Source organism: Cygnus olor, chromosome 27 (assembly GCF_009769625.2).
Source record: "Cygnus olor isolate bCygOlo1 chromosome 27, bCygOlo1.pri.v2, whole genome shotgun sequence".
NCBI classification, from domain to species: Eukaryota; Metazoa; Chordata; class Aves; order Anseriformes; family Anatidae; genus Cygnus; species Cygnus olor.
In genome coordinates this window covers 4,730,246-4,744,407 of record NC_049195.1, presented here as the reverse complement: position 1 = coordinate 4,744,407, position 14,162 = coordinate 4,730,246, and the positions used below count along the sequence as shown (strand labels likewise).

The window sequence follows — 14,162 nt, the reverse complement described above, 5'->3', positions numbered from 1 at the left end:
TACGTGCATTTCTGTTGTCTGCCAGCACTAATGAACCATGCAGAGGCCTGACAATAGCGACTGGTCTTAATCGTTCTTGTTTCTCTTTCCTGGTCAGCCTCTTCTGCTGCCAAAAAAGAATTTAAAAGAGAAAAGTGGAAGGTAAAAGCCACAATTCACAGATGAAGTTCTGGAACTGCCTTTTTCTATGAAAAAAAGCTGCTCCAGTGCCTGCCCTCTAGAACTGGGTTCTGATGTGCACCATTCCCAGACTGCTGTGACTGCTGCTCTACACCTTGCGCAGTCCCGTTGCCCTCACAAGTGTAAAACAGAACTTACAAATCACATTTTGGAAAAGCCAAGGGACATAAACGTCAGCATAGCAGAATGAGTTTACGTAGAGATGAAATCAAGCCGAATAGCACAGATACAGCACGGAGCTGGATTTCACATTTCACTGATGCTCTTCATCCAGAGGTTTGTTCATTAACGAGGCCATGATTCTGTTATTGAAACTCATGGTAAGTGGTTCCTTAGGCAAAGATCCAGCAAAGCACTTAGGCAAATTCATAAATTTATGTCCCATTGACTTCTGTGCAACTATTTATATGCTCAAAGTCATGCATGTCTTAAATGCATTTCCAGATCAGGCCTTGTACTCAACAAATAGTCTTTCTGCAGCATCGTAAACCCCAAGCTTCCAAGATTCATGAGCTCAAGTTCTTGTTTCCCCTAAGGTACCATAACTGCAACATAGAATGCAATATCAAAAAATGCTTTAAGAAAAAGTCATAGTTTTAAACTTCTAATGCTAATAATTCTGGATAGGAACCAGCTTTAACAAAGTAAAAGAAACAAAATAGAATGAAAGCTATGCCTCTCATCTAAGTTCATATCTTTAGGAGATGAGACTTAGGAAAAATACTCGATATTGTAAAACTTGCAATAAAATCACTAAAGTAAAAAGATGTTTTTTCCTATTTGAAAGGACTGAAGTCTTTGTAGCTGCCTCAGCACAACCAGCTAGGTGCAACTTGAGCTGTGCATTGAGGGCAGAAGATTGTGACTCTCTGTTCCCGTGTCTCACCTCACTTGCTTTGCTTCTCAGTCACTAAGGTATTTCAGCTCAGAAGACTTTGTAGAGTTGTGCTACTTCTTATTTTGTTCAATTTTACATACATTCTCTAAAGTCTCCGTTTAAAGGTCATCTCTTGAATGAGTATTTAAATATCTTCACCAGTAGCAAACAGGGAATCAAATTGACTTTTAGTAAGGAATCCCCTGACTTGTTTTTTGCAGTATGTACATTTTCTTATCATCCTTTTGGCCAGAAAGTCAAAACTGACTTCCACATCTGATTAGGGCAGATGAATTAAGTAGTTGGGAGCATCTTCGGATTAATCAACCCTTTTTCAGAAGGGCTAATTTCAATTCTTACAGACTTCAGGCATCCTAGAATCTAAGAACCTCTTGCATTCACCATGTGTGATTCACGTTTTACTCTTTTATTTCCCCAATGCAGCACAACACATTCTTTAACCAATCAAATATTTTAAATCCCAAAGTGACATTCTGCAGAAAGTGATTTAGAGTCAGCTCAAGCTGCTCTTAATATAAGTGGTAATTTCATCAAACTAAAAGCTATGGTGATTTATTTTTAATTACACTCACTATTTCAATGTGGGAAACCGAGCTGTAACTGGTTTTGCATGTCCTGATGACTTTGTCTGAGCCCCATGCAGGACCTGCTTGCAAGGTGTAAGCTCTGTACAAGAGTCGTTTACTCTGGCTGCATTTTGGGGCAGTCCGGAATTAAACATTTGCTCCAGTTTATGCATATGATTGTTATAAACAAGCCTGTTGGTTTGCTTTGGTGTTTTTGCCCTCCTCCCCTTGACATCCCATCTACATACATGGACTCTCCATATTCTCCATATTGTTGTCTCTCCTCCTGGCTGGAGGCAGACTTGTCGGGGCCCAGCTGCCACTGACCAGCAATAACCAGCAGCACTATTTAGAACACTCCAGATTTTACTCCTGCTCCTTCCCATGTGGCTTTTCAGAGCCTGAGCTACCAGGGGCTGCGTGAGCCGAACATGCAATTAGACCCTCAGGGAAACCTGCCTTGATGAAAATCTCTGGACAGAAAAAATCCTGGAGCTTTTGATATTTTGTGGGATTTGGGCTTCTTGCTACTTTCCTTCACAGAAAGCCTTTGAGGAACAGATTAACTTTGGCTGCTGGCGAACTTTAGCTGCAGGAAACTCCAGTCTGTTGCAATTGCTCAATTTCCCTTTGACAAGCCCCTTCACCCCCTAAGGCCGACAACCCACACTACACTCCTCTGCTCTCACTGGGGTCGCTTTACATTGCATCACCGTGTAAATGGAAACCACCCAGTGACACAGGGGAAATATGAGCTCACCAGGCCGCTCTGATTCCTTGACTGTACTACGGTAGAGATGGCCTAGTTCTGAATTTGGAAGAAAAAAATTGTAAAACTTAGTATCACGGATTTGCCTTTTGTCTGTGGAGTTTCAGCAGTGAGTGTGTGTACCCATGTGTGCCTATGCTGGCAGGAGCTGCCACTAGGTACCAGTCCAAACCCTACTGCACTTCTAATGTTCTGGGTGAAGGCCTGCGGGTTCCCAGGTCACTGTCTTCCATGACCACATTCTTCATTTTACTGGCCTGACCGTAAAATATCTGGTGTAAACCTTAGCAAGGAAATTAGGCCCATAAGGTTGAGAGTTAAGCAGTAAAATTCAGGTTTTCAAAAAGCAGACTGAGAGATTACACACACGCTGACATATGAAACTGAACATAGCCATAGGCCATTGAATATGTTCCCCAAATCTGAAGGGATGCACAAGCAAGCCTCATTTTCATCATCCCTGTCTACTAGCACCCAGCCAACACACTTTATAGAGTCTATAGAGACAAGGTATTATAAAGATCATGCAGCCCAGAAAAGTACAAAAGTGATTTAAAATGTTCTAATCTCATTAATCTGCTTCTTCTCCCTAAAGACATTCAAAACCCAGGCCAGATCCTTAGCTGGCAAGTAAAGTAGAAAAGCACTTAAATAAGACCTTGAATTTAAGCTTATGCTTAAATTATATTTACCACAAAGTTCATTTCAAGATAAATTCATGCTAAAACAATATTTCTAAGGGAAAAAAAAATCACTTAAGCCAGAGCCTTTGCAATATAAACAGAGCTAATCTATAGTAGATGAGCTTTTTCTGCTTCAGGACTTTTTTTGCTCCACTATTTTGAGCTTCTTTCATTGAGACAAAGGAACACAAACAGTCGCTCAGGTGACCAGTCTCAGCAAGCCAATTCTGCTCAGACTTTGCATTAAAATCTGACGCACTTGCTTACCCAAAAAGTCAGACCCATTTTCCTGACCCCATTTTTTTCCTGAGTTACTTCGGAATTGCAATATTGCACTGCTGCAGGGTGTTGTGAGGATTAATACATTCAGGTTTGCTTACAACTCTGAAAATCATGCAGTGTAAATCTGTGTGACGTTATCACTTTACAGACATCTAATTATACTTTTTTACTATTATCTAAGTTCTTATCACAGGTTTCTAAGTCTGATAGCCACTATTTAAATGTTTACCGTTATGGGGAGACACCTGACAGTAGCTGTCATTCTCCAGCGGTGCGGGCAGGTGTCCAAATGCCTTGATTCTTTTTTCAACTCCACTGCCAATGATTATTTCTGTATTCCAGGGGAAGCCATTAACCTCTGCGTATGATCTAGGATGTCTGCCTTATCTAGCTACATGCTAATTTTGCGGAAACCGGACAACCTTTTACTGTGCACTTGGCCACTCTGAACTTCATCACAGCGCGATCCTACTTGATGTCCCTAAGCTCCCTCCACGTGAAGAAACACACGGTAAGTAACTCAGGCACGGTTGTAATTGGAGGTACTATGTGTGTGCCAAGCATTGCAGTATTATTATTATTGCTATTGACAGTATAAATGGCAGCACCATAATGGGACAACAGCATCAGGTCTCAGGGAGGCAGAGGGTAAGGAGACATTAATATGTGCAGTCAACTTGCATCTTGCACGAGGAGCGTGTGCTGGTATGAGTGGTTCTGACACCTAGAACATAAACCAGATGGCCCCTTTCTTACGCCATATCATGCAAAGAGAGATTTGAATTAATTCATGTAGAAATCATGACAATTCTGTTACTGTTGGAACTCAGTACAGCGGACAGGGTGGCAGTAGATTATGCTGAATTTTTAACTTCTGAAATACTAGTGACAGATGTCACTGCCTATGCTCCTTTGTTGCTTCCCACCCTTTCTCCATCCCTCAGTGCCCTTGTTTCCCTTCTCCAGAGCAGTAACTCTGGACTACCTTGCTGAAAAATTGATAAATAATATTTTGTGCAGAACTTTCTCAAAGTCCCCATGTAAAAAGAAACCCATCAACCCCAAAAGTGTGCTCCCGAAACAGAAAGAAGCTGGAGTAAGGGAGATTTCATTTTCCGGCAAACTCCACCTCCAGCCCTTCTCGTTGAAATTCCATTCAAAATTAATAACATTTGACTGGCCATGGGGAACGATGAGCCACGCAAGTAACAGCGCTTTCCACAAAGAGTTTACACCCTCGGTAGTGGAGACAAAGAGCGGGAGGCAGGAGCACGACCTCCTGCGTGCCCGCATCTCCCGCGCCCTGCTGCGGCGCCTCTGCCCAGGTGACTGGGGATGCGCCCAGCTCCCGCTACGGGGCCACATCCAGCGAGGTGCTGGGGTGTCCCTGGGAGCAGGGAGCAGCTCCCTGCTGAGCACGGTGTCCCCAGGGCCCCCACTGGCACCCCGCGGGGAGGTCCCAGGCTGCTCCCCACCTCTGCACTTCGCGCCCGCCTCCCCACTCCCATTTTTCCGCACCTCCGTCGATCGCACAGCCCCTCTGCGGCCGACACACCCCTGTCAGCCCCTCCGTTGTGTGGCCAGCAGCGTCTTTCAGCACACGAACCCCAGCCAACACCAATTTGGGGCAGGGGGGAGCAGAGGGAAGCCTCCACCACCAGTGTTTGTGTGTGTGTGTGAGCGGGGGGGGTCCTCTCCGCTGCACAAAAGCCCGGGCGGTTTTGTCGGAGCTGGCAGCGGCCGGCGGTGTTGAAGCTCCCTTTCATCAGCGGGTATTAGGCCCAAATCGCTGCCTCTTTGAATGCGTGCACAGCGCTTCCCATCTCCTGTCACCGGGATGACAGATCTGCCAGGCTCCTCCGGGGCCTGGCACCTGGGGCACGCAGCAAAGCCGGCTTTTCAGCTAAGAGCACACACAGCTTTTTTCCCTTTTTTTTTTTTTTCCTTTTTTTTTTTTTTTTTTCCATTGGGGAACTTTCTCCTCCGCCTTCCCCTCCATTTCCCCACCGAACCTGAATGAACACTTCTTTCAGTAATGGGTTTTTTCCACCTGGTTGACTTGATGAAAGGTTTATGAGTTGACATTATGTGTGAGAAGAACAAAGCAAGCGCGGGGATGTGTGCGTGCGCGGGGGCGGGGAGCAGGCTCGACAGAGCTGCTGAAAACTTTATTACAAACTAAGAGACGTTGGGAGCAATAAATCAGTCGGATGCTCTCTACAAACCAGCTGAAAACTGCCGCCGCAGAGCAAGAGAGAAGGCGCAGGGCTGGGTTAGGCCGTGCTGGGCACCACCAAGGTCCAGCGAGTTGCCCTGGGCTGCGGGAGGGACGGAGGGGGCGAGGAGGAAAGGCACGGGGAGCGTGGAAGAAGCCTGCCACGTGCCCACCCCTCGCAGGTCCCCCCCTCTGTGCCAGGCAGAGCCCTCCGGAGCCCCTGCCTCAAAATCCCGCATGTAGGTTTCCAGAGGCATGAACTTTGGGTGAAAATCAGCAGGCTTTAGGAAAGCGGGCAGACAAGGTTCATCGTGCTCCCTCCCTCTCCGCCCGCTCTGCCCAGGCACTTCGCTGTTTGCTCAAACTCTGCCTCTCCCAAGGTGAAAGTCAGCAGCTACTATTTACCAACACACAGACGAACAACAACAGCTTGCTGTGAGTGTTTAAAAAATACCACACCTAAAACAAACAAACAAAAGAATTTCAGCTGTTGTTTGTTAGGAAACCAGAGCCAGCAGGCTCACGATTACGAAAAGCACCTTTAGAAACACAAGGGATCAAGAATCACCGAGACCATTTTGACTTTGCGTTCCAGAGAAGGGTAGGAAGGGGCTGTGCTGCTGCCAGCCGAGCCTGCGCACACCCAGGAGGTGTGGAGCTGCCGCAGCAGCTCCAGGAGCAGCTCGCTGGCTGAGCACGGCCGGCATTAAGCCACGCACTGCATCCACAGCGGGCTGGCATCCCGCACCCGTCCCACTGCCTCCTCCCCTCCTGGGAGCAGGGGGACCGGCAGCGCCTGTCCCACGTCACCCACCTCTCTGCTCCCCAAGAACTGTGCCGGGCTCTCCTGACTTTATGCCATGTTGGAAGTACCTCGGTTCACCAGGTTTTTTAAAGCATTAGTCTTGGTTCTGCTCTAATTTAGACCTACGTTAATTAGCACTGTCGCTACTGAGGTGAAGAGAGTTTCTTAGGAGGAACAGGTGAGGGCTCTCCCTGACTAAGCCGAACAAGTTGCTGAGAGTCTCGCTGCGGTGTGCCAAGCAGCCCACATCCCATCCCATGGAGACCTCTGCACCAGACCACTGCAGGTCACGCAACCCAACCGCACGCTCCCGTCGCTATTTCTCCTTAGCGATCCCATGCTGTACACAAAGGCAAACATGCTTCTATTTTAAACTCTAATCCAAGGCTACTGCATGCCTTTTGGAGTGCGGATGTCCTGGAAATGTCACTGCAGAGCAGTGTGCTCAAGAGATTAGAGCTGTTCCATTTTGCAAATGACAGAGTACAGTCACAGATGTTACTCTAGCCATGGGGTCGCACACAGTTGCTCAGGCTTAACCTGTTGAATAGCTACTTAATAGAAGGGAGAAGGGGCAAATGCTGGACGATCCTGAGCAGCTGTAACTTTGCTCAGGTCAGTATTTCTAAGGCTTTTATCCCAGACAAATAAATTTCCTCTCCGCCATAACAACCAGTAGGCATTGCAAGCTTTAGAGAGACGAGTTCAGGGACTGATTCTCATGAAAACAAATAGTATTTCCAGCCTTGTCACGTGCCTAATAGCACCGACATCTGCTCAGACAACCATAAACTTCAGAGTAGGGATGGGTTAAGGGAACTGGTCAAGACCAGAGATGGCAATGCAGAACCAGTCGGGGATATGAGAACTTAAAGGGGACCGCCCAGGGGCAGAGACAGGTGGAGGATGGCAGGAACGCAGCCACTCGCAGAGGGTGGATCTGTGTCCGCAGCAATGTGCAGACTGAGAACAGCAAGGGACGAGCAGTTCTGGTCAAAGCTGTGGCGGAGCAGGGCTGGGGCAGCACCATCGCCACATCTCCAGCTGGCAACGTGGTGCAGGCTGCGACTGAAGTGCACGTGGAAAGAGTAACGAGAACACAACCTGCTCGGATCCTGGAGGCCTGGTTTTCCCATCAGCACTCAATTATACTTGGGCACTTCACGCAGTCAGTGGTGAGCACAAATTGCAGACTAGAAGGAAATCAGGCTGTGTTAACAATATTTCCAGAAGTGACTAATACTATAGGATGCTTCTATTTTTAGGTACCTAATTCGAGAGCTTCTGATCTGCAGATAGTGAGAACTGAGTAGCTCTTACATTTTTAGAAAACCAGGTGCTTTTAAGATGCACCTTTAAAATCAAAATCCGTTTTAAATCACCACCAAGAATCTTGGCTGGTATATAATAACGCTTCTAGGCACTTGCTCTGAAAAGCAGCCTGAGCTCTGTCCTAGATCAGCATGCAGTGACACACATCTTTCACACTAATGGACTACTTCTAGCTGTGTTGAGGGAGAGGGAAAGGGAAGGGCTGGGGAAAAAGTGCCAAAATGTACTTAAAAAAAATAAAATAGGAATCAGTTGCAATTGCAGCTCCAGGCTGCGTGCGTGGTGTTAATCATTTGCTTCATCTCTGTAGCTCGTCTCTGCTCTACACTTTTGCAGTATGAGCAATTCCGATGTTCCGTAAAAAGCAAAGTACTGACAAGCTCGAATCCAGAATTAGCACCATGTTGGTGAGGTTTCTGCCTACGTGGGGCCCAGGGCAGGGAGAACCTATCATTTCTTTAGGGTCTGTAGCTGCCTGAGGAGAGCTTGGGAGAGGAAGGGTCATAAATTGCCTGGTTATCTAAATTCTTCCAAGCCAAAGTTTGAATCAAGCCTACGAGCCAACCATTGCTGTAACAGACTGACCTCAGCTGGTTGTACTCAAGTTGGTAGCATAACTTGGGTGGAAAATGACAGCAGGCATTTGTTCCCTACTGCCAACTGCTGTTGAAGAAGCAGTAGGCAGGCTGTCCATATTCTTGTTCCAGCTGTAGCTGAACTGATAATAAAACAAAAATCAGAGCTACTTTATGGTATGTCTAATGGAGCAGGGAGACAGTTTTACGGGAGTGACCAGAAATGCATGCAGTATTCAAGACAAAGGTACACTACAGGTATAAAGAGCAAAATGGTCTCTAGTTCTTCCCTAAAAGTTTCTCAAAGAGCTGGTGACATCTCTTCCCTTCAAGACGTTAACTAATTCAGAGACATTTCTGTGGAAATATTTTGGGGATTTTTTTTTTTTACCATGCAACTTCACTAGCACTGAATTTCCCCTGTTGTTTTCTTGCCTGGCCACTCAGTACCATAAAATCCCTCTGTACCAGAAACAACGTTGTTGTGACATTTGCTTTTCTGCCTCTTTTCTAAATGATGAATATTCTACTCCAGAGCCTCTCCCTCTTCACCCAGTTCTGATCAGTAGTCCCGCTCTGGCTCAAGGGTCAAATTTTTTTTTTTCCGTTCACAGTTTTGCCAGTGTCACCACGTATTGCCACAGAGATGAAGGCTGCAGGCTGCCTAGGTGAGGAGCCTGAAGAGGGATGTGATCAATTTATCCAGAGCACTCTGACAAAAATAGGTGCTATTCTGAAGTGTGAAGGAGTTGAAGTCAAGACTAGCAACACGTCCCTTATTCACATCCCAAAGAGCAAGACGTACACCCTGACAAGCTCTTGATTATGAGCTATGATTTTTCAGCCTCAGACCTGCTTTTCCTTTTCCTTGGGAGCAAATCTGATCCATGCACTTGCTGACTAATGCTAACAAATCATGCCAATTGTTGCTTACTGGAATCACCTTTCAATGGGGAGCTGACAGCAAGAACAATGCATCTGTTTGCAGCCTGTGGAGGCTGCAGGGAGCATCTGTCATCAGAGGAGCTACTTGTCAAAAGAGGTTTCAGGCTCTGGCTGATTCTCAGAACAGGGGAAAGAGACATGTACAGACCTATAGCTGGACTGCTGTTCTGCACTGGTGGCGCTTTCATCCTCCCCTTTCTTTGCTTGCACAGACAACTTTGTTCTATCAGATGTGGCTTTTAATTATGAGAGTTATATGTGCCATTAGTGGCTTACCTGAAGGGAAATTCAACCGTATATGTAGCACCATTTTGCTATTCTCTGTTTATATTAAGCTGGATTTCCCTTTTGATATTTATTGAGGGAACTGTTTCAAGATTCAGTTCAACTAGTTAAGATTTTACTGGAGGAAGGAATCTAGCCACTGAAATTGCCATAGGCAGCATCACAACCAGTTGGGTAGGAAAGAAGCAAGCAGCAACCACTACATAGGTGAGGCAGATGACTTCAAAGAGGCATTTCACCAGGGGTTTCTTTAGCAGTCAGTAAATTATACATGTACAAAGCAATAAAGGAAGTATAATAATGCCTTATTGTTACATGGGCACCTTTCATCCTGAAGGATAGCAAGGTACTTCACAAGCTGCAGATCTACATGCTGGAGTTGCCTTACTCTTTTTTTTAATATAGTGAAAATATTCACGATTTTACATTTTGTTGCCTTGCAAGGTTAAAATATCATTTACCACATCGGTCTTATGCTGACTAATAAATCACAATTCGGATAACATTGTCAGTGAAAAAAACATAACTGAAAAACTGCATGAAAAAGAAACATTTGAAAAAGTTGGGAAAGTATTCTTTCATGGAGAGAAAATTATATTTTCTTGTGAAAATAAAAGCAACTAGTTATAGTAAAAGGCAAGGAACATCTTTGATTAAATCATCAGAGAGAAATTCTTTATGTTGTAGGTGGCAGTTTGTGGTCAGCAGGATGAGCTTTCCAGATGCAGTAATACTGGGTGTCCTGTGAGAACCCAGACAAGTTGAATTCATAAACAGCAGCATAAGGGATAAGAAGAGGAGGGCCAGTGGCATAACACACTTTACAAAATGCAGATGCAAGAAGAATGTTCGTTAAGCCCCTGGCAGAAAACTCCTCAGACTGATTCAACATGGCATCAATTCCCTGCAGAGACAGAATCCCAGGTCTTCATGACTTACTTGAACAGAAAGTTACAGAGCAAAGTGCTTAATCCCTAACTCACCTCACTGGAAAAGATGAAGTACTGAGTTAGTGCTACTGGAAACCGAAGATGCAATTGTAGGGAATCTGAATTACTTCACACCAGTATTTGGATGAAGAAAGTAAGATACTATAGCACTCGTTGGCTCCCAAAGTAGCTCGCAGCCTACGTGTCAAGTCTACGAAGTCAAGAAGTGCTGAGCAAGGAATTACAAATGCTTCTCAACACTTCCTAGGAATTACACAGCACTCGTAAGGGTGTGAAAGCAAGAACTAGTGGGAGACTGCTATCCTCAGCCTTGCCTCTCTGTTATGGCACTGCTTTCTTGAACAATGATACACAATTTGTCTTTAGAAATACTTGTATACCCACATGGTTTAACAAACTAAGAAGGAATTGCACATGCTCAACTGCATGTTAGGTGATGTGGATCCTCTGGAGGTAATTGACCCTAATATAAGAGTGGATTTTCAGGCTGTCTAATCTGTCTCCTGGAAAAGACCCGCTGGCAGGGGTATTGCTTCATTAGAAAGCAAACAAGTGTTTTATTTCTGTCTTCTGCTAGGCAGAAGCTCATAGAAGCACCCAGAACCGGCTGAGGCTGCCAGCACACAAACTGCAATTATGGTTAAATTATAAATTGTGAGACCAAGAAAACAAAGGAAGGGGCTAGCAGGAAAGAGATTTAGCTACCTTTGTTTCAATTTCATCTCAGTATCCCAGTAAGGAAATCTAATTCTATTATTCTCCAGACTGACCTGTACAGGTGGCTGCTGTGTCACCTCCTTGCAGACAGTCCAGCAATGTAAGTACTACCACGTGTAGAATTTTCTTCTTCACAAACTTAGGTCTCCAGCTTGCTACTCCAATTTGAGATCTCAGGATTCCTCTGTATCTATCAAGAGCACCTTCCTTTTGCCCTAAAAAGCAGAGTCTCTTTGGTTTCGAGCACCTCTGACAGCAGCTCCTCTTGTTTTGGTGAAGGTTGTGCAACCATCATTAGAAAATGCTGCATCTGTAGAGAGGGTCGCTTGTTTGCATGCTAGCGCATCCTCCCAGACAATGCTGCATGATACACTGCAGACTGTTTGGAAAGGAGCAGCACAAGTGGGTAAAGTTAGCCGCTACATTTCTTTGACTGGTTTCACTGGAAATTAGCTTGGCTATCACTACAGTGTGTTATTAACATAGATCAAGATTTGGTTATTTCTGCCCAGCAATTCTCACTAGCAGACTAAGTTTGCAACATGAGATGAGGAAGTAAAAAATGAAAGTTTAATAGAAAGCAACAAACACAGACAAGCAGACATCATCATCTAATGATGTTTGAAGAACTTCTCTCTTTCAGCTGAAAGCCTGTTTGGCCTGTAGGCATTATGGACTGTATCAGTCAAATTTTCTGTGGCATCCATTGTTTATGAAGAAAGCTACAATTATTCATATTTGACGACTCCATCCCACAAAGCCTTGTGAAGTTCAAAGCACTACCCACCTGGTACTTCTTTTTTACAAGCACGCAACTATGAAGTATAACTTTGGGAATTTTTCAACCTTTCTTTCCCACACACCCAAATATCCTTGTTCCCCTCCTTCTCTAGCTTTCATTTCACATGGATATCACAATGAGAGGACTGAGGTAATTCAGATGAGCAGGGGATAAGACAGGAAAGATCTCTTTAGGATGGTGCTTGACTAAGAGTTTTAAGAGAAGCCTGCCACATTGAATAAATTAGATACCTGGGAGATTATAAGTGACCAAAATGGCCCACAGGATCCAGGTTTGGTGATGTTAACCAAGGACTGAAACGACTTAGAGCAATGCACTCCACACTAAAGAACGCTACGGCTTCTGTAGAGCCACTCTGAACGCAGCCCAGACCATACAGACAGCAAAGGCTGGTTGCAGAGGTTTCTGAGAGCTCCTCATAATAACACAGCATTATTATAGAGACATGTGTCTGAAGATGCCACGATTATAATGGAGAATGTTTATTTTGTCTGTAACCCAGCTGGCTGGGTTGCTGTATTTCAAATCTGTTCAAGTAAAAAAAATGAGAGGACTCTACTTTCCCCTCTACAATGCAGTGTGTATACATGAGTGTTATTTCATGTATCAGATTCCTGTACAAAAACTGCTGTCAGGCTATTAATAATCTGGAAAAACACCTTGAAACTTGACTCAGTGAGGGCACATTGCAAATGGGCTCTAATGGCTTTTATTTCTCATCTCTGTCACCTCAGATCTAATCTGCCATTTTCTCATTTTTTATCCTCTCTGGTCTCCTCTAATATCATTCAGCAACTCTTCCCTCAGTGCCAGGCAGAAAAGAAGGGGGTGATGTGACGGGGTCAGCAGGAATTTATTAACAGAGAAAGGTCAGGTGTATCATGTAGTGCGAAGCGGAGTCTTGGGTGCACTCCCAGAAAAGACCAAAGGTGAGGGCACAGCAGCTTTCTGCCGCTTTGAGGCCTGGGACCAAAACGTAGAAGGAAAAGTAAGATGTAGACCTGAAGGGAAAATATTCCCACCACCACAAGCAAACCTTGCCAAAAAAAAAAAAATAAAATTAAAAAAAAAAATGAAATCAATGTATTTCACTTTATGGGCCAGAAAGGAATTTTGCTGGATTCTAAGACTTGCTTTTAGCCATGAGGAAAGAATTAGCCAAAGCTGTGCCAAAAAGCCGGCAGCAAATCCCTGAATAGTGACAAGCTTCTTTTTTTTGTTTGTTTTATATATATACATATATATTATATTTTTTAATAATAATGCAGTCTGGAACTGAAACTAGATCCTATTTTTTTTTTCTGTTTCAGGGCCATATCTGTATCTTCAGTGTAAGCATCTGGGTACCATCAAAATTTTGCAACATGTGTTTAAACTCATGCCCCTTACATTGAGTTTGGTGTGGTACATTTGCCTGAAGGAAAAATTCAAATCAAGGGCTACTTAGTTCCTCCTCCTCCGAAAAAAAATGAAAGAATGTGAGAGGACATTGAAAAGCATTAATTCTTATACCTTGTGTGTCAGTGTCCTATTAAGAATTTATAGCCAGACTTTAAAAGTTGTTCGGATGCTCTCAAGTTATGCATTAGATATCAGTACATTTTAAAATTAATTTGCACACCTACATATCTAATTGCCTTTAAGAATATTCACCTCAGGTACATAGGTGGGAAAGGCATGAGGCAGTTTCTGACAGAAGTTGCACAGTATGAGGTTCTCAGGGAGAAGCTATAAGTTCTTCCCCAACCATCTTGACATTACAATCTGTTTTGGAGTTCCTTCTTTTCTGTTTTATTTGGTTATGCAAACATTAATTTAAGGAATATTTCTCAAGTCTCCTGTGGGAATCCAACCCAATTTTCAGAGACAATGCATGTGCAAAAATGACTAACATTTCTCTTTGAGGAGGGGAGGAGATTTAAGGCATTTGACTCAAGGGTTTTTTTTTCCTTTTTCTTTTTCATTTCCCTCCTCCTTCTAAGTATCTCTTTATTCATCACTTTAATTACCTAATCGTAAATTTCTTTAGGGGGTTACTTAGAAGGAAAATTAGCATCAAAGCTTGGCAGTAAATTCAGGGGCTTTTGGAGCAGGTCCAAGCTGTTTCACCTGTGATTAATTAGATGATTTTTTTCTTTAAGTGCCAGAGGGCTGCTGA

General features: G+C 44.2%; 1 long non-coding RNA gene across 4 annotated transcripts in view; it reads right to left on the bottom strand.

Annotated features, from left to right (window-relative positions):
• Positions 1 to 14,162, bottom strand: part of LOC121060344 — a 139,305-nt gene that overhangs the window by 120,655 nt on the left and 4,488 nt on the right. The window contains exon 1 of one of the 4 annotated variants that reach the window (XR_005814800.1): positions 11,256 to 11,331. The exons of the other annotated variants lie outside the window; for them this stretch is intronic. This is a non-coding gene — a long non-coding RNA (uncharacterized LOC121060344). Of the gene's footprint in view, positions 1 to 11,255; positions 11,332 to 14,162 lie in introns of those variants that run through there. 4 annotated transcript variants of the gene reach the window in all.